Below are 13,522 nucleotides of genomic sequence, written 5' to 3'. Positions count from 1 at the left end.
AAGGCTATCTCTTCTAGTAGATGGTTTTGGGAAATATTCTATATAAACATGTATATAAGCTTCATTCAGCGTGAATTATTACGAATATATTTATGCACTTATTGTTGTGCTGTGGCAATACGTGATATGAACCCAAAATTTTAGCGTTATAAAGCTTCAAATCTATCGCAGAGCCACCTCGTGGAAAAATAAGTTCTAAAGAAGGGGCATCACATATCGAAAGCAGTGTGTGTGTGTTTTCTTTGAGCAAAGCCACATTGGACTGTTTGCTGAGCCCACCAATGGGAATCGAACCCCTAATTTTAGCATTGTAAATCCGTAAACTTACCGCTGTACTAGCGGGGGGCGAAAGCAGTAACAAAATCATCGAAGTATTTCTTCTATAATACATCTTATTTATAAATCAGAAACGTATTATCACTATAAATCGTTCTTGTTACGCTCACCAGGTGAAATTTATCTGAATTGAGTAAAATATTGTGATTAAGTAGCGATTAATTAATTTTTAAGCAACAAGGGACCAAATCCCTGATGACGAATGAGGGTGGATTTTGAGTTTTGGAAAATAACAATTCACAAGTTATTAAGGCAAACATTTGGTATAGAGCTGGAAGGAATTTATGTCGTTGACCACGTCAGCTAAACGTAAATTGACAATGCAATTGATTCAGTATAGAGTTTCTGCCTTCAGATCTTTTTTTTTTTTTAAAGTCTAAACCTGGTTAAGGATCTCGGATGGATCCGGCAGAAGTTGTACTAGTTACATTCACAAGTATAAATTTGGGAACATTTACGTCATAACTGACTGCGCGAACTCTGTTATTTAAATTTTAAAATGGTGAGACGGATAAAATATTTTTCTTTCATTAATACATTATTAATACTTTCCCTTCTCAACATGTCATTCATTTCAAAAATGAATAACATTAACAAATAAACCAAGAATAGAGCTGTGAATCAAAACTGAATTATAGAGGCTAAATGACTCTGAATGTTGTTATTTTTAATTCATTAAGTCATAGTCGACATGAAAAGAATTGTTTCTAAATTATTTTAAACATACCCACCTGATGGTCCTCCAAGTGGCACAGCGGCACGTCTATGGACTTAGAAATGATAGAACCCTGGTGGTTAGAGCACAGATAGCCCGTTATATAGTTATTGTGGTTAACATGAAACAAACCCAGCTGATGAAACAATGCGTTGTGTAAGTTAAGAATAGGAAGGTAAAAAGAGTATATTTATTTAACTTTATTAATCATCTGGTTGATTTGTAGCTTTACTTCAAATAAATAACTTTCTCTGGTCGGAAAGTAAATGTAATTCGTGTACGTTCTTTCACCAAGAAGTACGATTGTAACTGCTATGTTACTTGCATCCTAGAAGACACAAATGTAAGTCTTGATTTCGTCTGTTTCACTTGCGTATTAGAGATGCATTCGTCTCACGATAAACAGGAATAGGTGTCAACAAATAAATTACTATTTTGTTTTAATAATTACAAAACAATTACTTAGTTTATAAGAATGTTCAAATAAGTCGAATATGTTACTGGAGGCTTCGGTAGTATGAACTGGGGAAAAAAATATTTATGTAATACTGTAATTTAAAAAGCACGTGTTCTATTCTTCAGTTCCCCCAATATCCAAGGATGAAACTTTTTTTTTCCAGAGTAATTTATAGTTTTGCACATAAAATAGTTATTCTAAAATAAAATGTATACAGAACAAACCTAAACTCTCAAAAGTCGCACAGTTTGCACTTCAGAGGTGTGCTTATTGCTTCACTTATTGACATCTGTTAACAGCGAGCTGATATTTTTAAAAATCTATTAAATGTACCCGTTTAAATGAGTTTAAACTATTTCTCTTGTTGTGATAAGTATATTAGAAGACGTATATCATTTATTAAACGTTTACTAAAGTGCTAATCAGTTCTCTAAAGAGTGTTTACGCAGTTAAACAGTTGATGTAGTTGCTAATCAGTTCTCTTCATGTGTTTAAGCAGTTTACTAGACTGATAACCAGTTTTATACTTGTGTGCTTCTCTAAATGACATTTTATATAGAACCTTGTCTTGTTCTTTTCATAACAATGCATTTTTAATAAAGTTAAGTATTTAACTTTACTGTTTTTACAAATATCTTTCCGATGTATAGAAACGTACTGGTCACTCTTAATTTCCATAAACAGATATATCTCTTTCTCTAATTTGATTCTAAGCTTGAACAGCTCCAGTAGGTCCAGAGAAATCATGTGCTTATTTTTGTGTTTTTCTTCACTGTTACGTTATAAGAAACTGACTATAGCAATTAATCTGAGAGCGGTAGGAACTCTGATGCACCACCAGGGGCTGATCAGAGCAGACATTTTTTTATGATTAACTGCAGAAACTTGCAAGCAATTTTCCCGTGCGACCAGCTATATCAGCCTATGATAAACAGTAGACAATTGTATGTAAATTGCCAGTGGCGACAATAATGAGTTTAGAGCTTTTCAACGTTGCCAGCGTGACGACGGTATTGGCGCCACCAGTATCATAATATTGGTCTTATGTTCGGCTAAAAATGACGTCATCCTTAATGGTCTGGGAAGGAGGGGAAGAAATCTTGTTTCGCGAATAATATAGTCCATTCGTACAAATGAAAAATTATGTACGAATTTATGAACAAGTTATAAACAAAATAAATTATATTCGTGTTTATTATTTCGTACAAGAAAGTAAAAACAAATAGAATTACAAGTTTATTGAACTTACAGTAAAAAAAAAGTGAATTCGTCACTTGTCAAACATTGACAGATTGCCACTTTAGTTCTGACTCACAGAATCACGAGGTCTTGTTTTATCACTAAAAACTTATTGTCTGTCATTTTTTCCTGGTAAACAAGTTATTGTCTGAAGTATCAGATTACACTGAAAAAGCTGCATTTTAACTTATTCATGGACATTTTAGTCTGCGACACACTTAATAACAGCGTAAATACAACTTCACAGATCGATACTACCTAAAACAGCAGCAGCCAATCATTTTTGACAATTTCAAAAATAAACTGTTTGTTGTTGTTGTTTTCTGACTTGAATGTCTATTTACTTGTATCGGGGGTCTGGCATGGCCAGGTGGTTAAAGCACTCGACTCGTAATCTGAGGATCGCGGATTCAAATCTCCATCACACCAAACATGTTCGCCATTTCAGCCGTAGGGGCGTTATAATGTACGGTCACTCCCACTATCCGTTGGTAAAAGAGTAGTCCAAGAGTTGGTAGTAGGTGGTGATGACTAGCTTTCTTCTCTCTAGTCTTAAACTGCTAAATTAAGAACGGCTAGCGCAGATAGCCCTCGTGTAGCTTTGCGTGAAATTTTAAAAACAAAAAACAAACGAACTTGTGTCGGGTCTCTGTACGTTATTCAAACTGGTGTTTATTTCAATAAAGTCACCCAGTTTTATCACTAAAAGCGTATTTGTTAAATATGTCAAAGATGTTTACCGAATATGCTTTAGCTTTCTCATTATTAAGTTTATTCCAAAAACGTGGATTATTTGTAGAAATATAAACTAAAATATCTTCATCTTCCACGCATGTGACGTTAAAGTTTGGTATATGTCAGTAAAACCTGAAACCGAATATAAACGTTAATGGCAAATATGTGAAGACACGTGGACATTAATATATATTTCCCATTCTTCTTATTGTAATAATATTAACCTGATACTGTAGGAACGAAATAAAATTATTGAGCATTTTTCTATTTTGTACGATAACTTATTTTTCTTTTATAAGCGTTATTATTGCTAACGGTCACCACGTGATCCATTTAAGTTTACTGGCGCAATTTATCTCATTCTTGACGCACAATTAAAATGACTTTCTTAAAGGCAACTTGTCTTCAATTTCACACACAAGTTTTCAAAGTCAAACACTGTGAAAAGTTCACCTACCTTTAGACCACTTTTAGCATACGGAAACAAAAAACAAGTTATCAGATATTCAAGGTATTACTCGTTATTGAACGAATACTTTTTCAGATATGTTTTCGTGTGTCTTATATGTTTATACCGCTATACGTCCTGATTGTGAATTGGTCAATAATTAAAACCACTTCACGTAACCGATTCTTAAAATCTAAAAGTCTAGAGAGATTAAGTGAACTAAAGGGATTATGTAAATAGGATTCTTACGTTTACGTCACTGGATACCCAATGTTTAATGTTGAAGACACAACAGAAACATCACATTGTACTGCTTTGCGCTTAAATATGTATTAGGAATAAAAAATTAAGTATCCTACTTCCGAAATAAAGACAGTTCAAAATAATTTAATGGAGAAAAAATGAAAACTAATCACTTTAAAGCTAGAAATTTTAGAAGATTTAACCACGTTGTTGCTATGAGAAAGTCCCCCTCCAGTGACTCAGCGGTATGTCTGCGGACTTACAACGCTAAAAACCGGGTTTCGATACCCGTGGTGGACAGAGCACAGATAGCCCATTGTGTAGCTTTGTGCTTAATTCAAAACAACAAAAAACACCAACAGCTATGAGAAAATAAATCAAGCTGTCATAGTTTGAATCACTAACGTATGTGCTTGTTCGACTTGTAATATGAGGGTCGCGGGTTCGAATACCCATCACACCAAACATGTTTACCCTTTCAGCCGTAGGGACGTTATAATGGGACAGTCAATCCCACTATTCGTTGGTAAACGAATAGTCCAAGAGTTGGTGGTGGGTGGTGATGACTAGCTGCCTTCCCTCTAGTTTTACACTGCTAAATTAGGGACGGTCAGCGCATATAGCCCTCGTATAGCTTTGTGCAAAATTCGAAAAACAAACAATCAATATGTGTTTGCGATTTTTATGATCACATTCACATAATAAAATTATTAATTATTTATAAATTTACCTTCACCTTTGCACCTCTGTTTACAAGTGTATGCTCGAATATTATTTTTACATTGTTAATTGTATATTTCGTTGGTTATAAGAACAATGTATAGTTTGCTTAGTTCAGGGTACAATTACTGTGTTAACTCTCAGAGAATTGTATTGGTGAGTCCAGTGAATCTCTAACACCTTACGTGACACATGGGACAATTTGGACAGGTGAAAGGCTCTAATGTTCAGGAATTGCTGTCCATAACTTAGACTGTTGACTGTGTGTGACTTTAGACTGTGTCATCCACTACGTATGCGGCTACTCTTAAAATTAGATGTCACAGCTACAATCTTGGCTAAGTCTAAATCTAACGATATTAAGAAATCAAACAATTTGGTGGCAACATGTTAAGAAATGTCCCTGTTGATCACAAGTATAACATGTTGATGCTGCGACTGTTTCTTCTCTTTCTTTGCTAATTCTTATACTTCATATACTTCATTCACAGCACGAAACTAAAAAATCAATATGCACTTCGATTCAACTTTTATCTTACGTTATATTATTATACGGTTTTTTATTATCTACAAAAAATATATATTTTTATTAAATACGACAATAAAGCTACTTGGTGTAGTTTACATGAAGGGACATAAGTGTGCCGTAATACAATTATCTGTCTGTTTATGACCTCGTGAACCTAAATGGAAACATTAACGTTTTCAGCTAATTGGTATATTTTTATACGGTATTCAGTACCAAAACGAAAACCAAAGGTACAACAATTGCAACTGATTTTCAACAATAATAAATGTAATTGAAAGAATAAAAATTCTCGTTTTCAACAAAATCTTTATTCTGAATTTACTAAAATTTGCGTGTTAGTTAAGCTGCATCTTAAATACTATGAAAGAAGTTTAGATTTCTCTAGTTCTCTTACTTTTTATTTTGGGTTTGTTTTAAATTTCGCGCAAAGCTCTACGAGAGCTATCTGCGCTAGCCGTCCCTAGTTTAGCAGTGTAAGACAAGAGGAAAAGTAAGCAGTCATCACCACCTACTGCCAACTCTTTTACTAACGAACAGTGGGATTGACTGTCACAATATAACGTTACCATGGCTGAAAGGGTAAGCATGTTTGGTGTGATGGGGATTTAAACTCGGGGCCCTCGAATTACAAATCGAGTGCCTTACCCACCTGGCCATACCGGGCCTTTAATTTTGTTTAGCTTAATAAGACAATTTAGGTGTTAAGTATCTGACCATATATGTTTAATTATGCAAATATTTCAGAAATACTAACTTATTCCACAGTGGCACAGCGGTGTGTCTTCCGATTTGCAATTCTAGAAATTGGATTTCAATATCCGGGATTGTCAAAGCACAGATAGCTCCTTGTGTATGTACTTAATTATAAATAGTAACGGTGCTAATTTTATAATAAATCAAGTGATGTTTATTCCAATAGCTTGCAATTAAAATTGTATACATTAAAATCGCAAGAAAAAATAAAACTCATTATTCTTGCATCAAATAAGTTGATATGATCTCCAGAGCTTAATCTAATAAAAATACCTTCATTCGAAATACTGCAATATTAACAATAAGCTCTTACAAATCTCCAAAACAATTGTTTCAAACCGAAATAGTACTTGGATTCTAAAGTAGCAAGTAATGTGCAAGTTTTCTTTATTAATGTAATAACAAAACAGTACTTGGATGTTGAAGTAATAACATGCAACAGTTTTTAATTATGTAAATAACAAAACAGCTACACGAGGGCTGTCTGCGCCAGCCGTCCCTAACTTAGCAGTGGGCCCGGCATGGCCAGGTGGGTTAAGTCGTTCGACTCGTAATATGAGGGTCGCGGGTTCGAATCCTCGTCGCACACAAACATGCTCACCTTTTCAGCCGTGGGGGCGTTATAATGTGACAGTCAAACCCACTATTCGTTAGTAAAAGAATAGTCCAAGAGTTGGCGGTGGGTGGCGATGACTAGCTGCTTTCCATCTAGTCTTACACTGCAAAATTAGGGACAGTTAGCGAAAATAGCTCTCGTGCAGCTTTCTGCGAAATTCAAAAACAAACAAATAAACTTAGCAGTGTAAGACTAGAAAAAGGCAGCTGGTTATCACAAACCACCACCAACTCTTGGGCTACTCTTTTACTAATGCATAGTGGGATTGATCGAACCTTATAACGTCTCCGCGGCTGAAAGGGTGAGCATATTTGGTGTGACGGGGATACAAACCCGCAACCCTTAGATTATAGACGAGCGCCCTAATCCCTGGCCAAGAGTGAACATAATTGGTATCAACGTTCCTTTGACACCCCGTAATTCCACAGCACCCTTGAAAATACTGAGTGCCCTTTATCCTTGTGTTTATGTCTGAGCTTCGTAATTTTTCTATGTCCCCAGAATTGCATTCGGCGCGACGACCCTTGACTGATGAAGTATATGAAAATTATATTACATCAAGTATATATTATTTTATAAACTTTATGATGCACACTTCTCGATCTTTCTAGATGCAGCAATAGTTAGATTTTGTTGTTGTTGTAAAAATCATTAATTGCACTTTATAGAAATCTTGTCTGAGGTCACGCGTTGCCCTTAAAGCTGCTTTCATCCATTAAGGATCATGTTCATCTTAATGACCATTATTCTACACTGTTGCTCGATCTCACGGTGTTCATTGTAACATGATTCAATAAATAATGGTAAAATCAACCGTATATCATGAACGTAAGCACCCATGACTACATTCAAATGCATAGAAATCCATTAGAGTTGTACTGGAGAAGTTAACAAGTATCTGTTAGAATGGAACTGCTATAATTCCAAATGTTTGGGTCACCTTTCTTATGAATATCACTTTTTTATATTGGATAAGGATGTTCGTCTTGACCGACTTAGGGTGCGGTTGTAGACCCTGTTGCTGTTCTTAACATTCTGCTGCGCTAGTTCTTTCTTTTTATAGAAAAAAATAAAATTTTCTTTTCAAAATATCGTGTTCTTGATTTCCCAAAGGATATGTTTAAGTTGCTTAGTAGCTCGGAAATCTATTCCCGGATAGAATCAATTAATTCCAGTTATGTCTTGTCGACTCGACAAAAAAGACAGCGCCAGTAACTTACTCTTTTACTAACGAATACTGGAATTGAACGTCACATTATTATGCCCCCACGGCTGAAAGGGCGAGCACTTTGGTGCGACGGGAATTCGAACCCGCGACATTCACATTACGAGTCGAGTGCCTTAATCACCTGGTCATGTTGGGCCTTCACGTCATTTGTTGGTTAATATATTAAATAAGTAAGAAAGCAAAAAAATGTTCACAATAAACACAAATATTTTGGTTTGAATGAAAATTAAATCACAAACAGAGGAATCCTGAACCACTAAATATTTTAAACTGTATTCTTTATTTAGAGTTACTGGTAGCTGTTTGAGGCACATTAATATACGTCTTCACCCTGGAGCATTAATTACTGCTATCGTTCTCACATCTATGTAACACCTTGGATATGAGTAAATTCTCCTAGAAATGTCTATCATTTACTTTAAGTTTAACAATCTCATGGTTTCCAGCGCCAATGAACAACGAGATCAAGTTGTGTTTCGCTAAGAAAAAGGCCTGGCATGGCCAGGTGGTTAAGGCACTGGACTCGTAATCGAAATTCACGGGTTCGAATCCCCGTCACAACAAACTTGTTCGCCCTTTCAGCCGTGGAGGCGTTATAATGGGACGATCAATCCCATTATTCGTTAGTAAAAAGAGTTTACCATTAAACATTCAATAGTAACGAGGAAGTTGATTTCACGTATTTTGTCAAATTGAGGTTTATTTCAATTTAGCTATGGTCGGTCTGTTGTTTTTCTTTATTTTACCATTCCAAACATTATTGTTTTATTTGTAATCGTTTTGTGAATAATAATACACTTATCTAAATTATAAAATGATATGTATGAAAGTAATACCTTGCAAATAAATAAATTCGTTATTGTAATGCTGGCATGAAGGTTAACATTGTTTTGAACAGAAGATGCATATATTACTGAACTGAAGTTGTTGATCTCGTGCCACTGATGGTAAAGAATTACTTAGTCACCGAAACCTAAACAAAACGACAATATTATAAAAAACGGATTTTCAAGTTTAGATAACTTTCACGGATTATCACATTACTTACAACCACCAAATTTACACATATAGATGTAGGCCTGGCATGGTCGGATGGTTAAGGCGCTCGACTCGTAATCTGAGGGTCGCGGGTTCGAATCCCTGTCATGCCAAACATGCTTGCGCTTTCAGCCGTGGGGGCGTCATAATGTTACGGTCAGCTCCACAGTCCACATAACTGGTAAGAGTAGACCAAGAGTTGGCGGTTGGTTGTGATGACTAGCTACCTTCCCTCTAGTCTTACATTGCGAAATAGGGACGGCTAGCGCACATAGCTTTGCTCGAAATTCAAAACAAACTAAACATATAGATATAATTATTGTGTGACGCTAGATAATTATACACTATTAAATATTGTTTTAAACTATAAATAAATAAGCTCGTCACTCGTTGTCTGAAAAGCATATGTTTTATTGCTGTGGTTCGCTCTAACGGTGACAACTGACTCAAATAAAAACATCATAAGACTTGGTGGAGGGTCATGTTGAGTTTTTTTTTTTATAATGTATCATTTCCGAATTAAGGACAACTAGCTGCGGACAATCTCGTTTTAGTTTTGCACAAATTACGAAAACGTATGAAAGAATAAATAATAGCTGAATCTATACAAACACAACAAAAACATTTTTACACATAACTGTTTGTTTTGAATTTCGCGCAAAACTACTCGAGGGCTATCTGCACTAGACGTCCCTACTTTAGCAGTGTAAGACTGGAGGGAAGGCAGATAGTCATCACCACCCACCGCCAACTCTTGGGCTACTCTTTTACCAACGAATAGTGGGATTGATTATTACATTATAACGCCCCCACGGCTGAAAGGACAAGCATGTTTGGCGCGACGGGGATTCGAACCCGCGACCCTCGGATTACGAGTCGAACGCCTTAACACGCTTGGCCATGCCGGGCCCACATATAACTGAATAGAATATTAATAGACTCAGTAGGTTGTCAGCACGGGTAATCTTCGAAGAATTAAAGTCCTTCGGAGGGACAGCGGTAAATTAAAGGAAGTACAACGCTAAAATTCGGTGTTCGATTCCAGCGGTGGAAACGGTATATAGCTGGAAGTGGTTTTTCTCTAAGACAAACAAACAGAGTAAGATTTGATTAACAATTATGTAGTGTTTTTATCTTGAATGTTAAATCGTTAAATAAAACGAACACTAATGATAATAAATTTTAAATTATAAATGTATTAAAAGTCCATCAAGTTACAACACGTCTGACAAAGTTGTGTAATAAAATCGATTAGCTGCTGACGTAAATATTTGTGGTACTCGAGTTTCGTGTATTTGTTACGTGTTCATAATGATAGTGTTCTGTGTCTCCGTTTTATGACTTAGTATATTTTGTTGTTTCAAGGAAGCCATCCTACTTATCTCGAAAGCAAGCTGGATTTTCTGGGGGAAGGGGTCGATGATAGATAGTCTTAATTCTCTGCCAGACCACGTCTAACAAGCATGACTTCTGATGTTTGTTTAAAGCCTCATTCCAACCGTTTTGCCCTTCCCTAGCCCTTGGCCTGCGGCACTATGGTCGCTAATGGTCGCCAAGTCAAACAAGAATCGCCAAGCGGCATACCTAGTCTTTAATAAACTTTCTGCTGACAGCTGGGCCCAAGGTTAGCCGTGATACACGCCTGGTCTGCGTGGCGGGTAAGAGATAAGACGTTACTGCCTTTCGGAACTTGCTGCTGTACTCTCAAAATATGTCTGCGCTGTGTTCCGACTAACCATGGTAGTACAACCATTCGAAGTCCACTGTACAGGCTGATAGAACTGCTTTATTTGGAGCAGTAATAAAGCAAGTTAACAACGTATGGTGCAAAATATTCAAGAAAAAACAAACATATATGAGCACACGTGTTTTGTATACAAAGACACCAATATCATTAATCAAACAGGTTACACAACCTGTGTGGTATATAAAGCGTTCGATTTTGCACTGTTTGCTGTAAATACATAATGTCTTTTTATACAAAAATATTAACTTGAACAAAGACGTGCAAAAATACATTTATTGTGTGCAAACTTATTTTTGATTTCTTCTTTGTTATGTATCATAAAAGTACAAGTTATATTTTATAAAATACTGTTAATTTTAGCTAAATTATAGTTAATGTCTATAACATTAGATTTTGGCTGTGTAAGAGGAAGGATATATTTTTACCACCCTATATACATACGTAATATACATAATAGAAAAAAGCTCAAATAAATAAAGTGTAGAAACCCTAGAAATTCAACAATTAAAACCTAACATTTAACACTCCTACGAAAAGTGGGGCCTAATAGGCCCCAGAGTAACTTGAAAGGTTATTAATATTAGGCTAATAATTTTGTATTTAAATGAAATTGCCATTTCATTTGATTTCATTTCATTAAATATCATTTAAATTTCATTTAAATACAAAATTATTAGCCTAATATTAATAACCTTTCAAGTTGCTCTGGGACCTATTAGGCCCCACTTTTCGTAGGAGTGTTAATAAGCTATCAGGAGTATCATTGTATTTGTATTAAGTTAATTAAATTTAAAACCAGAGGAAGCTATTACAACTTACTGGACTGAGTGTATTTGTAATTTTAATGCACTTGTATCTTAAATGCTGTACATGACCATGTCTCACTACTAGAGGTGTTTGTTTCTGCATTTTTTTATAGCAAAGCCACATGGAGCTATCTGCTGAGCCCACCGAGGGGAATTGAATCCCTGATTTTAGCATGGTAAATCTGTAGACTTTCCGCTGTACTAGCAGGGGGCGCTACAAGAGAAGCAACTTTGTAAATACATAAATATATTATTAAATAAATAACTGTTAAAAACTGCAAGAAAATATTTATCATACATAGATTACAAACTATTAATTAAGAAGCTAAGTATAGTTTTGTCAATATGAATAGAACAAACAATTTCTGTGTTGCATAAGAAAAACAGCATGTATATACTTGTGTCCACCATGCAAGAGAGTGTCAGTTGATATAAAAACAAATAATTTCGTTCTATATGAGAATACAGGGAGCTGTAAAAACAATATACTTTCGCTCTATATTAGAATATAGGCAGCTGTAAACACAATATACTTTCGCTCTATATGAGAATACAGGCAGCTGTTAAAAAGAACAGAATACATGTACATAGCAAAAGAACACTTTTCTTTGTGTACATGAATGTTGGATACATGAGAACACTGTACATTATCCACAATATTACTAGCTTATTTAAATGAAGACCGTGTATTTTGTCACTTTGTACAAAAGTATAGTCCTTGATAAACAGAAGACAGCTTCACTATAAAGTCACAGTACCTTTTGAAAAATAAGTACAGCAAATAAATATTTACCATAATAAAGAAAAATACACTGTCCGTTGTGTATAGAATATGGCCATCCGTGTTTATGAGCATTCTTTGTCCTGCAACAGAACATCAAGGAAGATAACCAAAATCATGAGAAAGAACCCAATCCATGAAACACACAACGGGGACAGGATTATCAGGAGTACATTATAATTACATAGTATTGTATTACATAAAATAGTGCTTGAGGTCTACTTGTCGTTTACTTCAGAGAAATTACCGAGTACGCAACAGTAGTGTGGTACTTAAAGGAACGTTTACAATTTTTATATGGAGAAAAGACTTTATTATCAGAATATCATTTCTCGGAAGACTTTCTTACTCTTTATGATATCTTGTTCTGTTTCTCTTGGGATTTTTGTCTAAATTTTATGTTCACTTTATTTAAGTTATTAATTTGCCCTCTTCCCCAGTGGCACAGAAGTATGTTTACGAATTTACAACGCTAGAAACCGGACTTCGATACATGGGGTGGGCAGAGCACAAATAACCCATTGGTTAGCTTTGTGCTTAATTCAAAACAACAACAACAACAACTTAAGTAGTTTTCTTTTATCACAAGTAAAAGCTTAAAACATTTTTAGAGATAGAAGATTTATTAAGTTGAGAAACATAGGCTGTAAAAACCCATTTTTTACAGAGCATCCCAAAAATTATATTTGTTTCAATGGTTAAAAAAAAAAGACTCAAGAGAATGGGTCACAGTTTTATTTATTTATATTTGATGCAGGAACTGTAATGAAGTTTTTTTCAGGTTCAAAGTGATGTTTTCTCTTGTGAGTGCTTTTTTTTTGTCATAATTCCTTACCCACGATATGAGCCTGGAATAAAATGTATCAGTAACGGTCATGAATTGAATTATACATCGTGATATGTCAATCCATTACTGTCATCTGGGATGACGTTTTAGCATGAAAAAAATATGTCAACGCTATTCACACCCATTTCTTGTTCCAGCATAATAATTTGTTTGTTTTGAATTTCGCGCAAAGCTGCTTGAGGGCTATCTGCGCTAGCTGTCCCTAATTCAGCAGTGTAAGACTAGAGGGAAGGCAGCTAGTCATCACCACCCACCGCCAACTCTTGAGCTACTCTTTTATCAAC

Source organism: Tachypleus tridentatus, chromosome 6, assembly GCF_004210375.1.
Source record: "Tachypleus tridentatus isolate NWPU-2018 chromosome 6, ASM421037v1, whole genome shotgun sequence".
NCBI lineage: Eukaryota > Metazoa > Arthropoda > Merostomata > Xiphosura > Limulidae > Tachypleus > Tachypleus tridentatus.
This window is presented reverse-complemented; position numbering follows the sequence as displayed.